Consider the following 21,334-nt stretch of genomic DNA (forward strand, 5'->3'; position numbering starts at 1 on the left):
GCTTTTCATATCCAATATCACATGAGATGACTCCATGCATGCATGTGTATGTATTTGCTAACTTGACAAGTTTAGATGATAATTCAAGTCTTTTTTTACCAAGGGCTCCAAAAAAGCATTAAATACCACAGCATTCAACTTTGTCAATTTGCAATTTTTCCAAACATTTCGTAAGTTTTTTTTTTTTGTAATGCTTTCTCTTCATTTCATTTGAATAATTAGGTACTCCGGTTGGAGTAGGCATAACAATAAGACAAAGGTTTGACTGGTACTGGACAAGGATCAAGGAGAAGATCGCCAAATGGTTCAACAATTCGTAAGTTTTTTGCCTTTTTTTTTCACGCAATAGATTTGAGAATAAGATACCATGAAATTGTGCAATCGTGGGTTTGGAATGAGAGGCCTCTAGCAACTCACATATCCTCCCAATCTACCACTTATTGGCTTCAACAATTTGTTTTTTCCCTAGCTTATTCTAGTGCAAAACTAAAAACAAAATGTTCCCCTTCACTTTGTTTTGTTTTGAGAGACTATGCATGACAACTTTGTCTTTAGCGTGTTGATCATATCATACAACACCTTTATATATTTTATTTACTCTAAGATGGGGAAGACTTAGCAATTTGAAAAAGTGCCTAAGGTCCTAAAGGTCCCTTCTTAAAGGTGGACTCACTTAAGGGATGAGAATTGACATCCTTGAAAAACCTTGAAAGACACCACAAATAAGAAAATAAGCAAAATAGGACATTTTCATATATTCATCTTTGTTTATCAGGTTAAAAGCACTTTAAGGTAACATGTTTTGTTTGGTATATCTCATGCATATAGCTTCATGTACTATTTTGACTTTAATTTAACTTAAACAATATCATTGCTTTAAGGAAGCATTAAGGCATGTTACTTTATAGGTGAGTAGTAGATTTATTGTAGGAGATGATTTGAGTAGCTAACATGGACATAAGTATGCCTTATTGAACATTCCCTAAAAAAGATGATACACCGATGTACTCAAATCATGCACTCTCTAATGGTCATTTGATGCATCACTAATTATTATTATTGATTATTGTAACTATAATATCATCAAAATGCCATATTATATTTACAGTGTCAATGCTGTTCAAATCACCTTGCATCAGTAAGGCAAGTAAGGCAACTAAGACCTTGTCCAAAACTAGACATGCGCTTAAAAGAAACAAACCCCTAGTAAGCCCGAAGTTCTTGTGGTCATTTAATGCATCACTAAAGACTTATTGGTTATTGTAACTATAAGATCATCAAAATGCCATATTATATTTACAATGTTAGTGTTGTTCAAATCATCTTGCATCAATAAGGCAACCAAGACCTTGTCCAAAACTAGGCACGCACTTAAAAGAAATAAATCCCTAAACCACTAAAGTAAGCCCCAAGTTCTCATGGTCATTTGATGTATCACTAAAGACTTATTGGTTATTATAACTATAAGATCATCAAAGTGCCATATTATATTTTCTTACAGATCATAGGTTTTTGCAAAGTTTTTGTTTTATCAAAATGTCTAACAACTTCAACTGGATTGTCAACGATAATCTTAGTAAGAACAATTATCTTACATGGAAGTCCAAGATGACAAATTTCTTAAAGAGCAAAGGTGTTTGAAATTACATTGAAGGAGACATGGCAATAGCACCTAAAGTTCCTACACTGAAATGCTATTGTAGAACAGGTAAAGGCTAAGAAAGATTGGGAGCACACACAGAGTAAAGTCATGTATTTACTATCCATCAATGTCACAAATAGCATGATGGGCTATTTGTAGGAATCTGAAACCCCCACTATTGCATGGAAAAATTCAACAGGGCTAATCGAAGTAAATACAAAGGCTAGAATGTTGTAGCTCATGAACCAAGTGAAAAGAGAAAACTTGTCTATTAATGATTATGCCTTGAGGATCAAGAGTATTGTGGAAGCCCTTGGATCTATCAGTGTGGTATTGATTATTATAATATTGTGCGCACATGCTTAGATGGACTTGGAGATGAATACGAGAGCTTCAAGTCATCTATGAATATAAGGGATGATATCCCTAATTTTGTAGACGTGATTTCTATGCTAATACTTGAGAAGAAGAACCTTGGCTTGGATTCCTCTTTTTCTCAAAGAAAAAATAAGTTTGAATAAGTGTTTTACTCTACTAAGAGAGGTAGAAGTCATGGGGCAAAGGCCAAGGTGGTGGTCGTGGTCAAGGTTATGATGCACACCAAAATAAAGGAGAACAAACCCGACGAAGGGGAATTCAAAGAGGGCAAGTTATAGATTCTAATATGCAACAAAATTATGGTGATAGCAAAGAGTGTTGGCATTGTGTTAAAAAAGGGTATATTTCTAAAAATTGCTTCAAAAAGAAGGCCGAAATTAGAAATTGAAAAAAGCAGCAAGGTAATTATGCATCCAATAGCAGAAACAATGACAGAAGTGAACAATTATTTGTTACTTAGCACTTTATGAATACTACGATTGCTAATAGTTCATCAAAGAATGATATATGGTATACAAATTTAGGTGTATACAAATTCAGGTGCCTTTGACTACATGACTTCTCATGGAAAGTGGTTTAGAGATATGCATAGTCTAGAGTCTCCAGGCTATGTGGAGATGAGGGATGATACAGCTCACCCCATTACTCATGTTGGAAATGTTTCTTTCAATATGCAGGATGGAAAAACTAAGTACTTTATTGATATGCTATATGTATCGAATATTACAAAAAACTTGGTTTCTGTTGGTCAAGTGGCAAAACAAGGATTGTAGATTTGGTTCACATTTGATGGTTGTTATGTGGAAGATCTAAAAAATGATTACAAGTTAATTGCAAAAGGAAAACGTGCTGGTAGAGTGTTTACTCTTGATATAAGTTTGCCTAAAATGGATACTACCATGTTTACACAAGGTTTAGGTATAGTGCTGGCTATTGAAATTTGGTATAACAGAATTGGAGATGTGAATGTGCAACGACCGAAAGACATGTAATCAAAATAGATTGTGGATGGCTTGCCCAAGTTTAGGATTGATGGGATGCATAAATTATGTGAAGCATGTCAATTTGGAAAGCAAGTAAGATGTGTTTCCACATAAAAAGCATGCATACGAGAAGCCACTTGAATTGATATATTCTAATGTGTGCGGTCTTACAAAGACAGGAACTTTGAGTGGTTGCAAGTATTATGTCTCTTTCATTGATGATCATTCTTGCAAAGTATGGATTTACTTTATGCATGAGAAAAGTGAGGTGTTTACTCACTTTAAAAGCTTTCAACCTTTGATTGAGGAGACAGGGTTGCATATTAAATGCCTAAGGTCGAATAGCGAAGGAGAATATCTCTCCAATGAGTTTCTTGATGTTTTACAGAAAAATGGTATACAAAGGCAATATATATGTAGATATACTTCGCAGCAAAATGGAGTTATTGAGCAAAAAAATAGGCATATTGCTTAGGTGGCTCATGCACTGATATTAGAAAGTATTGGGTTGAAGCAGTTGCTACTGTTGTATGCATTATAAACAGGATACCCACTACTATTGTACATGGTATGACACCTGAAGAGAAGTTTACGAGTAGAAAGCCAAATCTGTCCCATTCAAAAGTATTTGGATGTATTGCTTATGTGCATATTCCTTATGAGTTATGCAATAAATTGGATCCTAAAGCAAAAAAAATGTATATTTATTGGATATTATCTTGAGGAGAAGAGATATAGATGTTATAACCCTATTATTGTTGTCTTGATGCATAGAGCTCTCCCTTCTACTTGATTAATCAATTCTTCACAGGCAAGTACGAGATATCTCATTTTCCAAAGACCTATAGGCATCCTGATTAAATCCACCATCCATTTAAAATGAAGAGACAAGGGATACATGGGCTACAATCCATCCCGATGTCTCACACATGAATACATTTGACATGTCGTACATGTTTCCACAAAGTGGGCAACATTCTTATACATGCCCTACCACCAACATCTTTCTTTGATTTTTGCAAAAGTACCCGAAATACCACTATGGCTAGCCCATAAGCTTTCATGAAATTCTTGCATGACATTTACATGTGAAGCTCTATCACCCACCTGTTTCTTCTTAGCATATTTCCACAAGTACCCATCTTTTAAGAAAAACCCATAGGCTTTCCTCTTGATCTTCTTAAACTCTTCATCTGACCACTCGTCTCTTTTTGTGAATATGCTGAGGTATTGACCAATTCTCATCCACTCAGCTGCATATTTTTCTTCCAAAAACATTTCTACACAAGATACATAATATCTAAAGTGTAAGTTGAGTTAGCAGAGATGTTTTTTATGAAATGAGTAGTTGGTATAGTAATGTGAATAATACAATCATAGACATTAAGAGAAGCATAAGAGTCTCCTAGTCATGGTTCTATTGATAGATCTTGGAGCGGCAGATTGAGATTACAGGGTACTCCACCAAGTGCATCACTGATATCAAGAAAAGATAAAGAGAAAGTTAGGGACTCACCTACTGTGATAGATATATCATTGTGTTTCTCTCATACTAATGTTGATTCAAATGGCTTTGAGTAGAGCTTAGATGAGGAGTTTGGGATTCCATCTATTAAAACACTTGGTGTGTGGAAGGCACAAGAGGATGCTAAAGCATTTGGTAGTGATTCAAGTCCACGTAGGTTAAGTAGAGTGAGAAAGCCAATGCATTGAGTAACATATGATAGCTATGTAGCTCATCACTATGCAGGATGTGAAACCCAATTATTTTGAGGATGCAACGGGTAATGAATATTGGGATTGTGCTATGGATGAAGAAAGTGTTGCACTTATGGATAATGACATGTGGGAGTTAGTGCCCTTATGTGAAGGCAAAAAAGCTATTGGTTGTAAATGGGTTTACAAGGTCAAATGGATCTATTGAGTATTGTAAGATATGATTGGTTGCCCAAGGGTATACGCAAACTCATGGTATTGATTATGAGGAGACATTTACTCCAATGGTTAAAATGGCCACTATAAGGGTTGTCATAGTAGTGGTTGCATCAAAAGGTTGGATCTTACATCAAATGGATATTAAGAATGCCTTCTTGCATCAAGGGGAGTTGCAAGAGGAAGCTTATGTGGACCAACCACTTGGTTATGTGAATGAGAATAATCTAGATTATATATGCAAGTTTCATAAGCCTTGTATGGGCTAAAGCAAGCACCTAGGGCATGGCATTATAGGATTGTAGAATACCTTGCTAGCATTGGATTTTGTAGAGCACATGATGATCACTCACTCTATGTATGTGAGAGTGATGCAAGTATTGTGATCATTACTATATATGTGGATGATTTGATTATTGTGGATGATACTAAGATAAATATTGATAATGTGAAGGATCTTCTCGAGGGTAAATTTGGGTTGAAGGATTTAGGAGAACTACACTATTTGCTTAGCATAGAGATAATCAAGACTCTAGAGGGGATATAGTTGTCACATAGACAATATGCATTGGATATGTTGAAGAAGTATGATAGGGCTGATTGCAAGCCTATTTCTATACCTTTGGATATTAATGCTACACTTAGTGCACATGAGGGTGACTTAATTGGGAATGTCACTATGTATTATAAGATTGTGGGCAGCCTTATCTATTTGATCCATCACTAGACTAGACCTAAACTACACATTTGGTTTAGAGAGTTAGTTTATGTAGCTTCCATCGAAGTCATATTTGGATGTAATGTGACGCATATTGCACTATATCAAGTCCACATTTGGACTATGCCTTATTCTATGGTGCAAGTGTTTCATTAGATTTGCATGGTTATACAGATGTAGATTGGGCTGGTAGTATTTTAGACAAGAGATCTACCAATGGTTTTATGTTTTCCTTTGGGAGTGATGTTGTTACTTGGAGTAGCAAGAAACAACCTATAGTTGCCTTGTCTAATACAAAGGCAAAGTACACAAGTGTTGCAATTGTAGCATGTGAGGTAGCTTGGTTACATAAGCTACTTGGTGATTTGAAGATGCAGATAGATAAGAAGGTTATCATCTACTGTGATAACCTTAGTAGCATTCAATTGGCTAGGAACCCAATGCATCATGCACAGACCAAACACATCGAGCTCCATTACCATTTCATTTGGGAGCAGGTTCTAGTAAGTGATATTGACTTAGTTTATGTTAGCACAAAGGATCAAGCTTGTGATATTTTCACCAAGGCCTTGAGAGCTGAGAAGCTTCATTACTTCAGAACTATGCCTGGAGTTCACAAGCTTGTGCTAAGATTGAGGGGGAGTATTGAGATGTCAAGCTCTACATGAGCCAGTATCCACTATGTGCCTTGGTGAAGTGGCATGATATTATTCATTGGTGTGTTAGGTGATTGACATGAGGATACATTAGAGTTTCTACAATTGGACTACACCCACATAGTCCATCCTTGGTTATGGTACATTCATTGTGCAACCTCTTTGTTCCTAACGAGCTCACACGTTAGTGACCGTGTGTACATATGTTGGTTATGGCACATTCATTGTGCAACCTCTTCATCCTTAGTGGGTTCACACTTAGTGATTATGTGTACATGCATTGTGGTACTTTTATCATGTTGTAGACTTAGTTCTTTTGTGTGGAAGAAGAAGAAGACCATTTTAGCCCTATCTATCTATGTTCACAAGTCTCCATTGCTTTTGTATGTGTGTGCTCTTGGGTGCTTCACCTCTCTCCTCTCTTCTTTGTTTTAAAAATGTATATGGACCAAAGGGACAAATGATATGTAATTAGTGTGAATGGACTTACTAGGTCTAAAAGTAGTCCATGCAATGCAATGCTAAAAGAGGCTATCGTCTTGAGTGGCTAAGATGTTGTGAGTTGAACTTTTTCTAACTTTTGTGTTCGTTGAAGGCAAGGCACCTATGCATGCATGATACTGCTATCAAAGCAAGGCTACAATAAAAGATTAAGGAGTGCACGACACCATTTGACAATAGGCTGCACTGGCCTCGCAATTGCATGACTATCACAAAATGAACCATGCTATAAGTGTCTCATATGATGACGAAGGTGACAACCTTGGCATACTTGGCAATGAGGCTGTGAAGGCTTCATTAGTGCTATTGGTTGCACGCGAGGTGGAAGCGTTCGCTTGAAGACAAAACTTCGGAAGAGGTCACCCATTGTCAGGGGTAAATGATCTTTGCTTCAGCTCAAATTCAAAGCTTCAACTCAAGGTTTCATGGCAGCCATTGTTTCTTTCTCTCAAGGTATGCATTGAGTCTTTCCTTCTTTTGGCTTGTTCCAGCTTACTCCTTCGTCCTTGTTGAGGAGCTACCTAAGGCCTAGCTGAGCCTTGTTAAGTACTTATTGAGCTAAGGAGCATCCATTTTATTCATTTTTGAGTGGATATAGAGCATGTTGTAGAAGTCGTGGATAGCTATGGTAGCTTGATAGCATTGTCATATTTTGGCCATAACTTTTGCATATGGTATAGGATTTAGATGTTCTATAGCTAGAAACGAAGAGCGCAATGCGACCTAAATAGAGTTGATTCTATGCATTTTTAAAAAAATCACACTAAATAGAACTATTTTGGTTTGGACAAAAATAGTAAATTTAATAATGCATGTTTGATGTTATTTTGGTGCCTGAATGGTATGGTTATGCTTTTGAAACTGATTTGAGCTTGAATTAGCTTAAATTTCACTATCATTTTAGTCCTATAATAACATGGCAATAAGCATTTATTAGTGAAAAGCTTATGTCTAATGCTCATTGATGCTTTATGGGATACTCGGTAAATGTACCACTACTTTGATTATTATGTGTACTTCTTGATATATTATGATATGCTTTTGAGCTGTGATTTAAGCTCTGTTAGATTAATATTGGTTGTGGTTACATGCCTTGGTTACTTCAGTGGCTTATGCAGTTATTACGGGCTTGAAGAATGTTGGGGGTAAAGGCGGCTTCTCCTAGCTGCTCGTGTATTATTACACTCACAGTACCCGCCACTGCACACTACAGGTAGCGGCGTCCGTCACAATCACTTATTCTTTATTCTTTTAGTGATAGTTTGAATAAAGGAAAGCCCAGCCACACATTGTGGTTGTTGGAGTTCCCACTTTGAGTTTTACTCTCTCTCTTACTCTTGCTCTCCATCCGCCATAGCTCTCACCGCCAAGCTTCTTCCACCTGGGTTCCACTTCCCTTTCAACTGGTATTAGAGCAAAGGCATTGGAGCTTGCCCGACATTCTCTTCAGTCCGGATTTGAAGAGCTTGAACCCGAGCTTCAATGGCAGCCATGGCACCTTCATTTGCAGGTATGTTTTGATCTCCCGATTCCTCCCTGAGCTTCTGGACTTCCATTGGCACCTTCCAGGGCTATATCGGAGCCCCCTCGACATTGCCAAGTGCTCCCGAGCACTGTTGAAGACCCCCCAGCCCCTAGGAATAGCCAATGCAAAATGCGGTGCATTTTTAGGGGGCTGGGCTGATCTACTCCTGGCACTTCTCGCTTCTTCCCCGACTTCCTGGCCCTCTTGGCAACCTTCTCGATCATTGTTGGACTCCCCCGCATTAGTTCTTGGCTCACGGTGATCGATTTGAGTGCTTCCCCCTTCAGCCATTGCTGTATACACAGTCCCAGGATTATCAAAATAGGGTAGCACTTGACATGTACTGTTTGATGCTTCTTGGCATTGCCCATTTGATGCCTATTGATGCCCGATGATGCTTGGATGTTATGGGATGCTATGTCTATGCTTTGGGACTGATTTGGAGCAGATTTGGGCACTGATTGAGCTTCATTTAACAGTAAATATACTTGTGTAATACAATGGGCTGAAGCTCATTTACTTGGTGTATGCATTGGCTCTTGGATCCGAGGTGCTTACTGGAGGATTGAATGATCATACTGATGTGTTTGGAGATTGTTAAATGCTTCTTTTTGGTTCCGCAATGCTTTTGAGCTTGGAATAGGTTCCACCTTGGTCGTCATTCATTGGCATTTGCCTTCACTTGGCATGCTTTGGACCGGTTTATGCCTATTGTCACTGCTTAATATTTATGCTTTGGTTAGATATGGATGCCACTTGGTTTGCCCATGCTTGATAGTTACTTGCAGCTTCGTCTTTAGATGTATTTGAGCATTTTGGACCTAGTAGGCATTACATTTGGTTGATAGTTACATGCTCTTTGAATGCTTTTAGGCTTATGCTTTACGGGTCTGAGATAGCGTGGGATTTATGCTCTGGATGTACCCTACTGGGATTTGGCATGTCTAATGCTATGTATTCGATGTATTAGAGCGTTGCTTGCTCTCTTTGCATCTGACTTTACTTCCAGTGGGAGCCTCTTGGTATATTCGGATGTACACAGAGTTTTACTTACACTTGAGCTTGAGCTTGTGGGACAGTTACATGCATTTTCTCTCTTGAGAGCTTTATGTTTGTAGTTAGTCTGTAGTGGGTTGATTTGATATGTCTATTGGGGCAGGCACCTATCTCTATCACAGGTTTGTCAGTTTTGTATGCATCTTGGATGGTTATGCATTGAGCTTCTTGCTCTATCAGTTAGTAGAAAATTCACTAAAATCACTGCTAAAACTGGCTAAAAGAGTGGATATCACCAAGAGAAGCACCTGTCCACCAAATATGACCAAGATAACATCAAATAGTTAGCATTACCCTCATCTGCAGATTTCAGATTGCTGTAATAAATGACATCAATATGTAAAACTGTCCCAAAGTGAAGCAATCACTGATACATATGTCATTGCAAACAACTGCCAGGTAGCAAGATACATCCAATAGTGAGTGTCAAGGGGCAAGAAGGTACCAAGAAGTGTCAAACCAATAACCTGTCAGGCAAGAGATATCTCATAGGTCTAGAAGTCATGCATGTAATGGGTCTCGGGGTAAGAGAAGAGACCAAGCATCATTGGTAAACTTGGAGAGCTTGACAATCTACTGTGATAAATGTTAGTAGTTTAATTATTCAAGCTTCCAACATAGTGGCCAAGGCCTTGACTTTTCCCGCTTTAGTGTTCTAGAGCCTTTAGCCCTTTCAAGAAAGTTATCAAGAACCAAACTAGTTTTCTTTGTCAATAGATGAAATCTTAAAGTCACTTATCCATTTAGCATAACAAAACTCTAGCATTTAGCCTAATGAAGTTATTAGAAATATATTTCATATCTTTGGATTTTCATCATCATCAAGAACACTCATCATAAATATTTATTGAGTTCTTTGACTTCTCCTCTAATGGAGGCTTCAATATTTCTTCATATCCCATGTCCTCAATGCCAACTTTTCTAGACATTTAAGGAGCCTTCTTCTGTGGGTAGTCTCTTCTTTCCATATTCCACAATTTGATTAATACATGAAGGAAAGGCTATGGAGCTTTCTTGGAAATTCTCCCCATCAACATCAAGAGCTGCTAGTGGGAATGATTCATAACTTATGAAATCCTTGTCAATTTGGCTCCATGCTGCTAGGATACCTCAATAATGATATTCTCTAAGATAAAAAATGTATTGAATATTAGTGAGCAATACATATCTTTTTTTAATAGGTAAGTAGGAAATGTAGGGATCCAATCTATATGATCTTCTTCCATCTATGTACTGAATTCTATCTCCTTTTCTTCTATCTTTGTGATGTTCTCACTCTTAAATACAACATGATCAAAATGTTGCACTAGATGGTTCTCAATGTTCTCTTGAAACATCTCTTCTTTGTCTTCAACCTCTTCATCTATGCATGTAATATATTCTCCCTTCTTATCTTACACTTTCTCTAAGGAAGCATCTTCCATATATTGGAGATACACAAGAAATCCTATCCCTTTTTGGAACAAAAGACATTCTTTTGTTCATGGCAGTTTGTTTCATGCTTTCTAAATTCCTCATCAATAAGATTAAACCTGGTAAGCAAAGCTTTCCTAAGAGCATTGGTTGCTTGAATCACATCACTAAAATGAACAAATGATCAATTGTAAAACTCTTTGCATATCTAGTATAATATTCCTTGTATACTTGAAGTTTCTCTTCAAGATCTCCCAAGAGCTCTTACAAATGAAAATGAGCATTTAGCTATCCCTAATACACACAAACTTGGATGATTTTTCTATCTTCTGAAGAAAATCAAAGAGTTTATCATCACACGTATCCTCCAACACTTTTTGTTTCACTCCTTAGGGGGAAAGCTTCCTTTTTGAATTCTTACCTTGCAAAAGCTTGCAAGTGCAAACAAGAAACTCAATTGAGAAAGAAAAATTGAAAAATACATGGTGAGGTAAACTTAACAATTTTTGTTGTGTAAAACGCAAAATATGACATAAGGAGGAGAAAAGCACACAATGAAACTCGTGTTTTATACAATAGCCATAAGAAAAGTTCATTATTAAACCATTCATATGAAATGTGAAAGCAATTGAGACAAAGATAACCCATAAAAATAGAATTTATGTTTCACAAGACACTCAAAAAGGATTTGAGTTGAAATGATTACTTACAAGTTTTGATTTGTTGATGTTGTGGAGCACTAGGTGATGGATGTTGTGTGTTTTTTTTTAATGGGGCATGGGAGGACTTTGCTTAGCTTGATGGAGATACAAGAAGATTGCATCTCCAAAAATGGAAAGCTTATATGAGATCTTATTTTAAAAAGACTTTAAAAAAAGCATTTAGTAATCGAACCATTGTTCTTGGAACTTATGTAAAAAAGGATGCTTGCTAACCTAAAAAGAGATCTCATATTTTTTTATTTTTAAAAGTATTTTTTTCATATGTGGGGCTATTTTTGAGGCATGTAAATGTTGCTTAAGGAGACCACATGCAATCAAACACTATTGGAGTAAATCATTTCAATGTTATTTTTCTTTAATTGAGATAAACTCCACCATTTCATTCCAATCTTTCAATTCAAAGTTCATTTTGCCCCTTATGAGGCTCATTTAATATCAAGCAAGCTCTAGGCTAGCTCCAACAAGAACATCTTGGCAACTCTTGATCCTCCAAAACAAAAACTTTGTCAATCATAAGATATGGGCCAATAAAACCTAATTTTTTAAATTCTTTGATGAAGCTTGTCACATGAAATGCGATTTAAGTGTTCAACTTTTTTATCTTGTAGCTGGTGAGTTTAACTATGGCTAAAACAAAATATTGAGATGGAAAGCTCTACATGAGCTAGTATCCACACTACACATCTTGGTGATGTGGCAGAATATTATTAATTGGAATGTTAGGTGAACCAAATGAGGATATGCCAGTGATTCTAGAGATGGACTATACCCATGTAGTCCATCCTTAGTCATTCATTGTGCCATCTCTTCTTTCCTTAGTGGGTTCATATTTGGTGAGCAATTGCATGTACATACATTGTGGTACTTTTATATTAGCCTTTCATCATGTTGTAGACTTAGTTTTTTTTTGTGGAAGACGAAGAAGAAAGAAGAAGAAGAGGAAGAATTTGGTCCTATCTCTCTATGAGCTCAAGTCTCCATTGTTGTGTGTGTGTGCTTTTGGTTTCTTCAACTCTCTCACTTCTTATCTATTTTCATGGTATTAGAACTATCTCATAAGCTACACGAAGTGCTTGATCGAAGGTTGAGATGAAGGTGTTGGAGCATGAAAGTAAGCAAACAAGCAATGGATAAGAAGCTCTTCCACCTTGCTTGATTTGCCTTGGGTTAAAGCTGACAGGAGGTTCCCGAGGTTGGTAGGTTGCAATCTCTGAATGTAGTGAAACTTAACGAGCAAGAATAATAGTGCATATATTTAAAATGGACCCTTTAGGGCTTTCTCGATGTGATTTTTAGCAAGTGATCCCGAGAAATTTTTTTGGATATACTGCAATATCGGTTGTATCAGCCATTTATAGATGCACAGATTACATATTTAAAATATATAAGGTTTCAAGTGTTTTTTGTATTGCATACACAGAAGGCATCTACATATAGATTGCAAATTGCAGTTATTATTGTGTAGTAACTGAAAAAGGCTATATGTTTAGTTGTGGTGCACTTGGTATCAATTACTTGTTGGCAAACTACAATTTTTTGCAAGTTGTTGTTTTATCAAAATATCTAACAACTTTAACCAGATATTTAGCAAGAAGCTTGATAAAAACAATTATTCTACATGGAAGTTCAAGATGACAAATTTCTTAAAGGGCAAAGGTGTTTGGAATTATTGAAGGAGTCATGGCAGTAGTACTTGAAGTTCTTGTGCAAAATGCTACTATAAAATAGGTAAAGACTAAGAAAGATTGGGAGCAGACATAGAGTAAAGTCATGTATTGGCTGTCTGTTAGTGTGACAAGTAGCATGATGGCTACTTTGCAGGAATCTAATACTCCTGCTATTGTATGGAAAAATTTAACAAGGCTTTTTGAAGTAAACATAAAGGCCAGAAAGCTATAGCTCAAGTTAGAGTAGAACCAAGTGAAAAAAGGGATCTTGTCCATTAATGATTATGCCTTGAAAATCAAGAGTATTGTGAAAGCTTTTGGATCTATGTGTGGTAGTTGATGATAATAATGTTGTACATACATGCTTAAATGGACTTGGAGATTAATACAAGAGCTTTAGGTTATCTATGAATACGAGGGATGCCATCCTTGATTTTGTAGACTTGATTTCTATACTGATACTTGAGGAGAAGAACCTTGGCTTGGATTTCTCTTCTTCTCAAGGCAAGAATAAGTTTGAACAAGAGTTTTACTCTACTAGCAGTGGTAGACGTCATGGCAAAGGCCTAGGTGGTGGTTGTGGTCAAAGTTATGATGTACAACAAAATAAAGGAGAGCAGTCTCGAGGAAGGGGGAGTCAAAGAGGCCAAGTTGCATATTCTAATAGGCAACATAATTCTAGTGATAGCAAGAAATATTGGCATTTGGGTAAAAAAAATCACATTTCTAAAAGGTATTTAAAAAAGAAGGTTGAAATTAGGAAATGAAAAAAGCAATAAGGCAATTATGCACCTAGTAGTAGAAACAATGATGACATAAGTGAACAATTGTTTATTACACAACACTTTATGAATACTATGATTGCTAATGGTTCATTAAAGAGTAATGTATGGTATGTAGACTTAGCTGTCTCTATCCACATGATTTCTCATGAAGAGTGGTTTAGAGAGACGTATAATCTAGAGCCTCCAAGCTATAAGGCGACGGAGAATGATACAACTCACCCCATTACTCATGTGAAAAATGTTCCTTTGAGTATGTAAGATGGTAAAACTAAGTACTTGGTTGATGTGTTGCATGTACCAAATATGATTAAAAACTTGATTTCTATTGATCATATGGTGAAACATAGATTGTAGGTCTAGTTCACATATGATGGTTGTCATGTAGAAGATCTAAAAAATGATTGCAGATTGATGGCAAAAGGGAAACATATTGGTATATTGTTTACTTTTGATATAAGTTTGTTGTTTGAAATGGATGTTGCCATGTTTGCACAAGATTCAGGTGGTGTTGTTGCTAATATTGAAATTTGACATAAGAAAATTGATCATGTGAATGTGTAGTGGCTAAAAGACATGTAGTCAAAATAGATTGTGGATCAGAGTTGGGTATCCCTCCGACTGCAGATGAATTAAAGGCATGGAAAGAGTGGAATGCAAAAGAAAAAAAGGTGATGTACTGACCATCATATGAAAACCATGTATGCAAGAAGCCACTTGAATTGATATATTTTGATGTGTGGGGTCCTACAAAGATCACAACTTTCAGTGATTAAGTATTATGTTTCTTCATTGATGATCATACTCACAAAGTATGGGTTTACTTTATGCATGAGAAAAGTGAGGCATTCATTCACTTTAAAATCTTTAAGGCTTTGGTTGAGAAGGAGACAAGAATGCATATTAAACGCCTAAGATCAGATAAAGGGAGAAAATATATCTCTAATGAGTTTTTTGTTGTTTTACATAAAAGTAGTGTATAGAGACTATATATATATATATATATATATATAGTTTGTAGAAAAATGGAGTTGCTGAGCAAAAGAATAGGCATATTGCAAAGATAACATATACATTGATGCCAAAAAGAAACTTGCCTCATTATTATTGGGTTGAAGCTATTGCTACTAATGTATACATTATAAACAGGACACCCACTATTGTTGTACACATGGTATAACACCCGAATAGTTTATAGGTAGAAAGAAAAATCTATCCCATTTGAAACTATCTGGATGTATTGCTTATGTGGATATTCTTAATGAGTTGCATAGTGAATTGGATCTCAAAGTAGACAAATGTGTACTTGTGGGATATTCTCTTGAGCAAAAGGGATATAGATGTTATAACCTTGTTATACGTGAGTTGAGATTTAGCAAGGATATTGCTTTTGATGAAATGAGTAGTCGGTATAGTAGTGTGCAGAATGCACTTGGGGCTCATGAGAATATGAGTGTGGTTGTGTAAAAAATAGGTAAGCATTCACAGACATTGAGTGGACCACAAGCATCTCCTAGTCATGGTTCCATTGAAAAACCTTGGAGTGGTAGATTGAGATCACATGATACTTCACCAAGTTCATCATAGATGTCAAGAAAAGATAAATTATAATAGATGTATCATTAGGTTTCTCTCACATTGATGTTGACTTAGATGGCTTTGAGCAGCTTGGATAAGGAGTTTGGGATTCTGTCTATTAAAACACCTGGTGTATAGAAGGCACGAGAGGATGCTAAAGAGCATTGTAGTGATCCAAATCCATGTAGGTCAAGCAGAGTAAAAAAGCCAATGCAATGATTGGAATATGATAGCTATGTAGCTCATCACTATGCATACATGGCTAAGGTTATGCAAGATATGAAACCCACATATTTTGAGGATGCAATGGATAATGAGTATTGGGATCATTCTATGGATGAAGAAATGATTGCACTTGTAGATAATGATACATGGAAGTTATTGCCCTTACCTGAAGGCAATAAAGCTATTGGCTGTAAATGGGTTTACAGATGGATCTATTAAGTGCTGTAAGGCATGACTGGTTGCCAAAGGGTATGCAAAGACTCATGGTATTGATTATGAGGAGACTTTTGCTCCAATGGAAAAAATGGGCACTATAAGGGCTATCATAGCAGTGGCTACATCAAAGGATTGAATCATGCAAATGGATGCTAAGAATATCTTTTGATAAGGGGAGTTGCAAGAGGAAGTTTATGTGGAGTAGCCACCTGGTTATGTAGATGTGAATAATCCAGATTATGTATGTAGGCTTTGTAAGGCCTTGTGTAGGCTAAAGCAAGCACCCATGGCATGGCATGACATGATTATAGAATACCTTGTGAGCATTGGCTTTTGCAGAGCACAAAATTGATCACTCACTCTATGTGTATGAGACTAATATATGCATTATGGTTATTACTATATATGTAGATGATTTGATCATTGTAGGTGATAGTGAGATAGATATTGACCATGTGAAGAGTATCCAGAATATTAAATTTAAGATAAAGGATTTGGGAGAGTTGCACTATTTTCTTGGTAGAGAGATAATTAGGACTACATAGGGTAATATGATTGTCACAGAGACAATATGCATTGAATATGTTGAAGAAGTATGATATGGCTGATTGCAAGCCTATTTCTATACCTTTGGATGTTAATGCTAGATGATCACTAGGCTAGATCTAAACTACATAGTTGGTTTGGGAAATCAGTTTATGTAACTTCTATGGAAGACACATTTGGATAGAGTGTGGCACACATTGCGTTATTGTAAAGTCCACATTGGAATATGCCTTATTCTATGGTATAGATGTACCATTGGACTTGTATGGTTACACATATATAATTGGCTTGATAGTATTTCAAACAAAATATCTACTAGTGGTTTTATGTTTTCCTTTGGTAGTGTTGTTGTTACTTGGAGCAGCTATAAACAATTGACAGTTACATTGTTTAGTATAGAGGTAGAGTACAAAGGTGTTAGAATTGCAGCATGTGAGATAGCTTGGTTACGCAAGCTATTTGGTGATTGGGGGATATAGGTGGACAAGAAGGTTATCATTTACAGTGATAACCTTAGTAGCATACAATTGGCTAGGAACCCAATGTATCATGCATGGATTAAATATATAGAGATCGATTGCCATTTCATTTGGGAACAGATTCCTAGCCAATTGTATCCTAGCCCTCTGTCCTCAGGGAAAATGTTAGCATAGAGGATCAAGCTACTAACATTTTCCATGAGGACTTGGAGCTTCAACACTTTAGGACTATGCTTGGAATTCATGAGCTCATGTTGAGCTTGAGGGGAGTGTTGAGATATTGAGCTTTATATTAGATAGCATCCATTATGTGCCTTGTTGACATGGTAGAATATTATTCACTGGCATGTTAAGTGATTGACATGAGGATACGCCAACAATTCTACAACTAGAATATATCCATGTAGTCCATCCCTGGATATGGCACATTCATTATGCCACCTCTTCTGTCCTTAGTGGGTTCACACTTAGCCACATGTACATATGTTGTGATACTTTCATATTAGTCGTTTATCATGTTGTAGACTTAGTTCTTTTGTATGGAAGAAGAAGAAGAAAGAAGAAGAAGAAAATTTTAGCCCTATCTCTATGTGTGCTCAAGTCTCGATTGTTTTATGTGTGTGTGCTCTTGATTTCTTCACCTCTCTTTCCTCTTGTCTGTTTTCACAAAAGTCACTGCAAGGAAGCAAAATATTGATTCTTGAAATATTTCTCAAAAGATTCATCAAGCTTTCAAAACTTTCAAACCACTAACAAAACATAAAAGGAGATTTTCACAGGGTGTGAGATGTCTATGAGAGATCTAGAAAGGCAATAAGGCTCTTAATAATGTGGTTCCAAAGCTACCATTTCAAATGCTTATTAGGGAGATATGTGATAAGTATAGTTTCACACTACAAGGATATCAGGCCGTAGCGACGGCGATTAGCGACGATAAATAGCGGCGTTGCTATTTGTGTCACTATTAGCGTCGCAAATACGACACAAATAGTGACGCTCCACAGAGAAAAAAAACACGGACCGAAACCCAAGCGCGTTTCATTTCGTGCATTCGTGAAAGTTTTCGAGAGGGAGAGCGACCATTTTGCTTAGAGGGAGAGAAATAGAGAAAGAAGGCATCTCACCGCCGCCGCCGCTGCCACCGCCATCACCGCCGCCGCCGTCGTTCGCGAAGAAGAGGAGGAGCCACCGTCGCGAAGAGGAGCCGCTGTCGCGAATAGGAGCTGCCAAACCCTTCTTTGAATCTTTACGATGAGTCCATTCTCTCTCTCTTTTACTTGTTTAGGGTTTAATTTTTGTATATTGAGAGAGGGAGAGGAAATGAGAGAGAAAGAGAGGGAGAGGGAGAGGGAGGAAATGGGAGAGGGAAGGGGAGGAAATGAGAGAGGGAGAGGGAGGGAGAGAGAGAGAGAGAAAGAGAGGGAAAGGGAGAGGGAGGAAATGAGAGAGGGAGAGGGAGGAAATGAGAGAGAAAGAGAGGGAGAGGGAGGAAATGGAAGAGGGAGGGGGATGAAATGAGAGAAGGAGAGGGAGGGAGAGTGCATTCTCTCTCTCTTTTACTTTTTTTTGTATAATTTGTGTATATTGAGAGAGGGAGAGGAAATGAGAGAGAAAGAGAGGGAGAGGGAGAGGGAGGAAATGGGAAAGGGAGGGGGAGGAAATGAGAGAGGGAGAGGGAGGGAGAGAGAGAGAAAGAGAGGGAGAGGGGGAGGGGGAGGAAATGGGAAAGGAAGAGGGAGGGAGAGAGAGAGAGGGGGAGGGAGAGGAAATGAGAGAGGGAGAGGGAGTGAAAGAGGAAGGGAGACATTAAACATAATAGGGAAATGAGAGAGAAAAAATGAGAGAATGAGAGGAGAGAGAAAAATAGAGAAAATATATTAAACATAATAGGAAAAGAGGGAAAGAGAGGGTGTGGATGAGGGTGAGGGTGAGGGTGAGGGAGGGAGAGGAAATGAGAGAGGGAGAGGAAGAGAGAAAAGGAAATGAGAGAGAGGGGAGAGAGAAAAAGAGAGAAAAATCATTAAACCTGATAGGGAAAGAGAGAAAGAGAGGGTCAGGGTGCGGGAGGGAGAGGAAATGAGAGAGGGAGAGGAGAGAGAAAAAATGAGAGGGAGAGGAGAGAGAAAAATCATTAAACCTAATAGGGAAAGAGAGAAAAAGAGGGTGAGGGTGAGGGAGGGAGAGGAAATGAGAGAGGGAGAGAAAGAGAGAAAAGTAAATAAAACCTTACAATAAGCTCATCCTAGGCTCATAGGGGTTAGGCCGATCCTCAACAAACCTAAGGGATATATGGCTAGAGAGCCCTAGCATACTTGTGCCTCCTAGCATAATGTTCTTCCTGCAAAGAGACCTCTCATACATGGGGCTTGTCCTAGCCTCCACCACGCAAGTATACAATGAAGGCAATCAGCCTATCAGTATATGAAAAACATTCATTTTTCATAACGTAAATCCAAAAATAACTTTGGATATTCCATAAAAATCAATCTCTTCTTAAAAAGACAAATACAAAAAACTAAAACAGCATCACCATAAGATCTGTTAGGAAACTCATCCTCAACTATCAATTTTAATTAATAAATATAATATAAAATCACTTGCAAGGAAGGACACTCTTTTATCATTAACCCTCTTTCTTCCTTAGAATAGTCTTAGGAATAAATTTCTGCTCTAACAAGTATATATTTGAGCATAATAACTATTTTAAGGTTTATTTCACGAGTAGTAGCAGTATATATGCAACCATCAAGCTAGAGATCATGCTTTGGTATCTGTGGAGATCCCAATCTCATGCCCTCATAGAGATTGTAGTGTGCAATAGTGTGGAGAGAAGGTGGGTGAGTTGTAAATGGTAAAGGAGAATTCTATTGATGATGGAGATAAGATGAGGTGAATCGCCAATTCTATTCTTAGTGAGTGCAACATACCCATAGTATGGCATCCATGACCAATTGAAATCAATAAGACTTTGAAATCCTACCTTGAGTATTATAACTATTGTTTTGTGGTGGATTTTCTTGCCATAATTCAATGTCAATTTGTGCTTGTGTTTTCCACGGTGTGTTCACTATGAGTGTCAAATGCTCTAGTCGGATCTCTCTCTCTTTCTTCTCTCTCTTCTTTCAACTCTTGTCTCTCTCTTCATCTCTATATAAGTAGTCATAGTCGTAGTCGTAGTCGAAGTCATGGTCGTGGTCATGGTCATGGTCGCCACGACGTGGTCGTGGTCATGGTCATGGTTGTGGTCGTGGTTGTGGTCGTGGTCATAGTTGTGGTGATCGTGATCGTGATCGTGGTCGTAGTCATAGTCGTAGTCATAGTCGTGGTCGTGGTTGTATTCGTATTCGTATTCGTATTCGTATTCGTATTCGTATTCGTATTCGTATTCGTATTCGTATTCATAGTTGTAGTCGTGGTCGTGGTGGTCGTAGTCGTGGTCGTGGTTATGGTCATGGTCATGGTCATAGTCGTGGTCGTCGTAGTCGTGGTCGTGGTCCTGGGTCATGATCGTGGTCGTGGTTGTCATAGTCATAGTCGTGGTGTTGGTTGTGGTCGTAGTCGTAGTCGTAGCCGTGGTCGTAGTCATAGTCGTAGTCATAGTCGTGGTGGTGGTGGTGGTGGTGGTGGTCGTAGTCGTAGTTGTAGTCGTAGTCGTGGTTGTGGCCATAGTCGTCGTAGTTGTGGTTGTGGTCGTGGTTGTGGTTGTGGTCATAGTCATAGTCGTGGTCGTGGTTGTGGTTGTGGTCATGGTCATAGTCGTAGTCGTAGTCATGATCGTAGTCGTGGTCATGGTCGTGGTCGTGGTCGTGGTCGTGGTTGTAGTCGTAGTCGTGGTCGTAGTCGTGATCGTGGTGATCGTGGTGATCGTGGTTGTGATCGTGATCGTGGTCGTGGTCATAGTCGTAGTCGTGGTCGTGGTCGTAGTTGTAACGTAGAAAAAGAGAGAGAGATGGAAGGAGAGGATAGCAATTTAAGAAAGAAAAAAAAAGAGAGAGATGGAAGGAGAGCAGAATAATTTAAGAAAGAAAAAAAGAATGATAACAAAAACAAATTGTTTGTTGTAACGTAGACAAAATGGAAAACGATGAAGGTCCTGTTGTTCAAGATCGCGAGGCATATCTTAATCAGCGTGAACATGTACGACAATTTGGCAAGTTTCAATTTGAGATCATTGATCAGGGCGATTGCGGATTTTTAGGAAACGGTAAGAAAAGTTAATATCAATCATGCATTGTACTCGCAAGCTAATTGAATACCATATACAATAATATTGGGTTTGGCTGGCAAATTTTCTATCCAGGGAGGTGACGTCTCG

Source organism: Lygodium microphyllum, chromosome 9, assembly GCF_053477565.2.
Source record: "Lygodium microphyllum isolate KBCC chromosome 9, Lygodium_microphyllum_v1.1.10, whole genome shotgun sequence".
Lineage (NCBI taxonomy): Eukaryota > Viridiplantae > Streptophyta > Polypodiopsida > Schizaeales > Lygodiaceae > Lygodium > Lygodium microphyllum.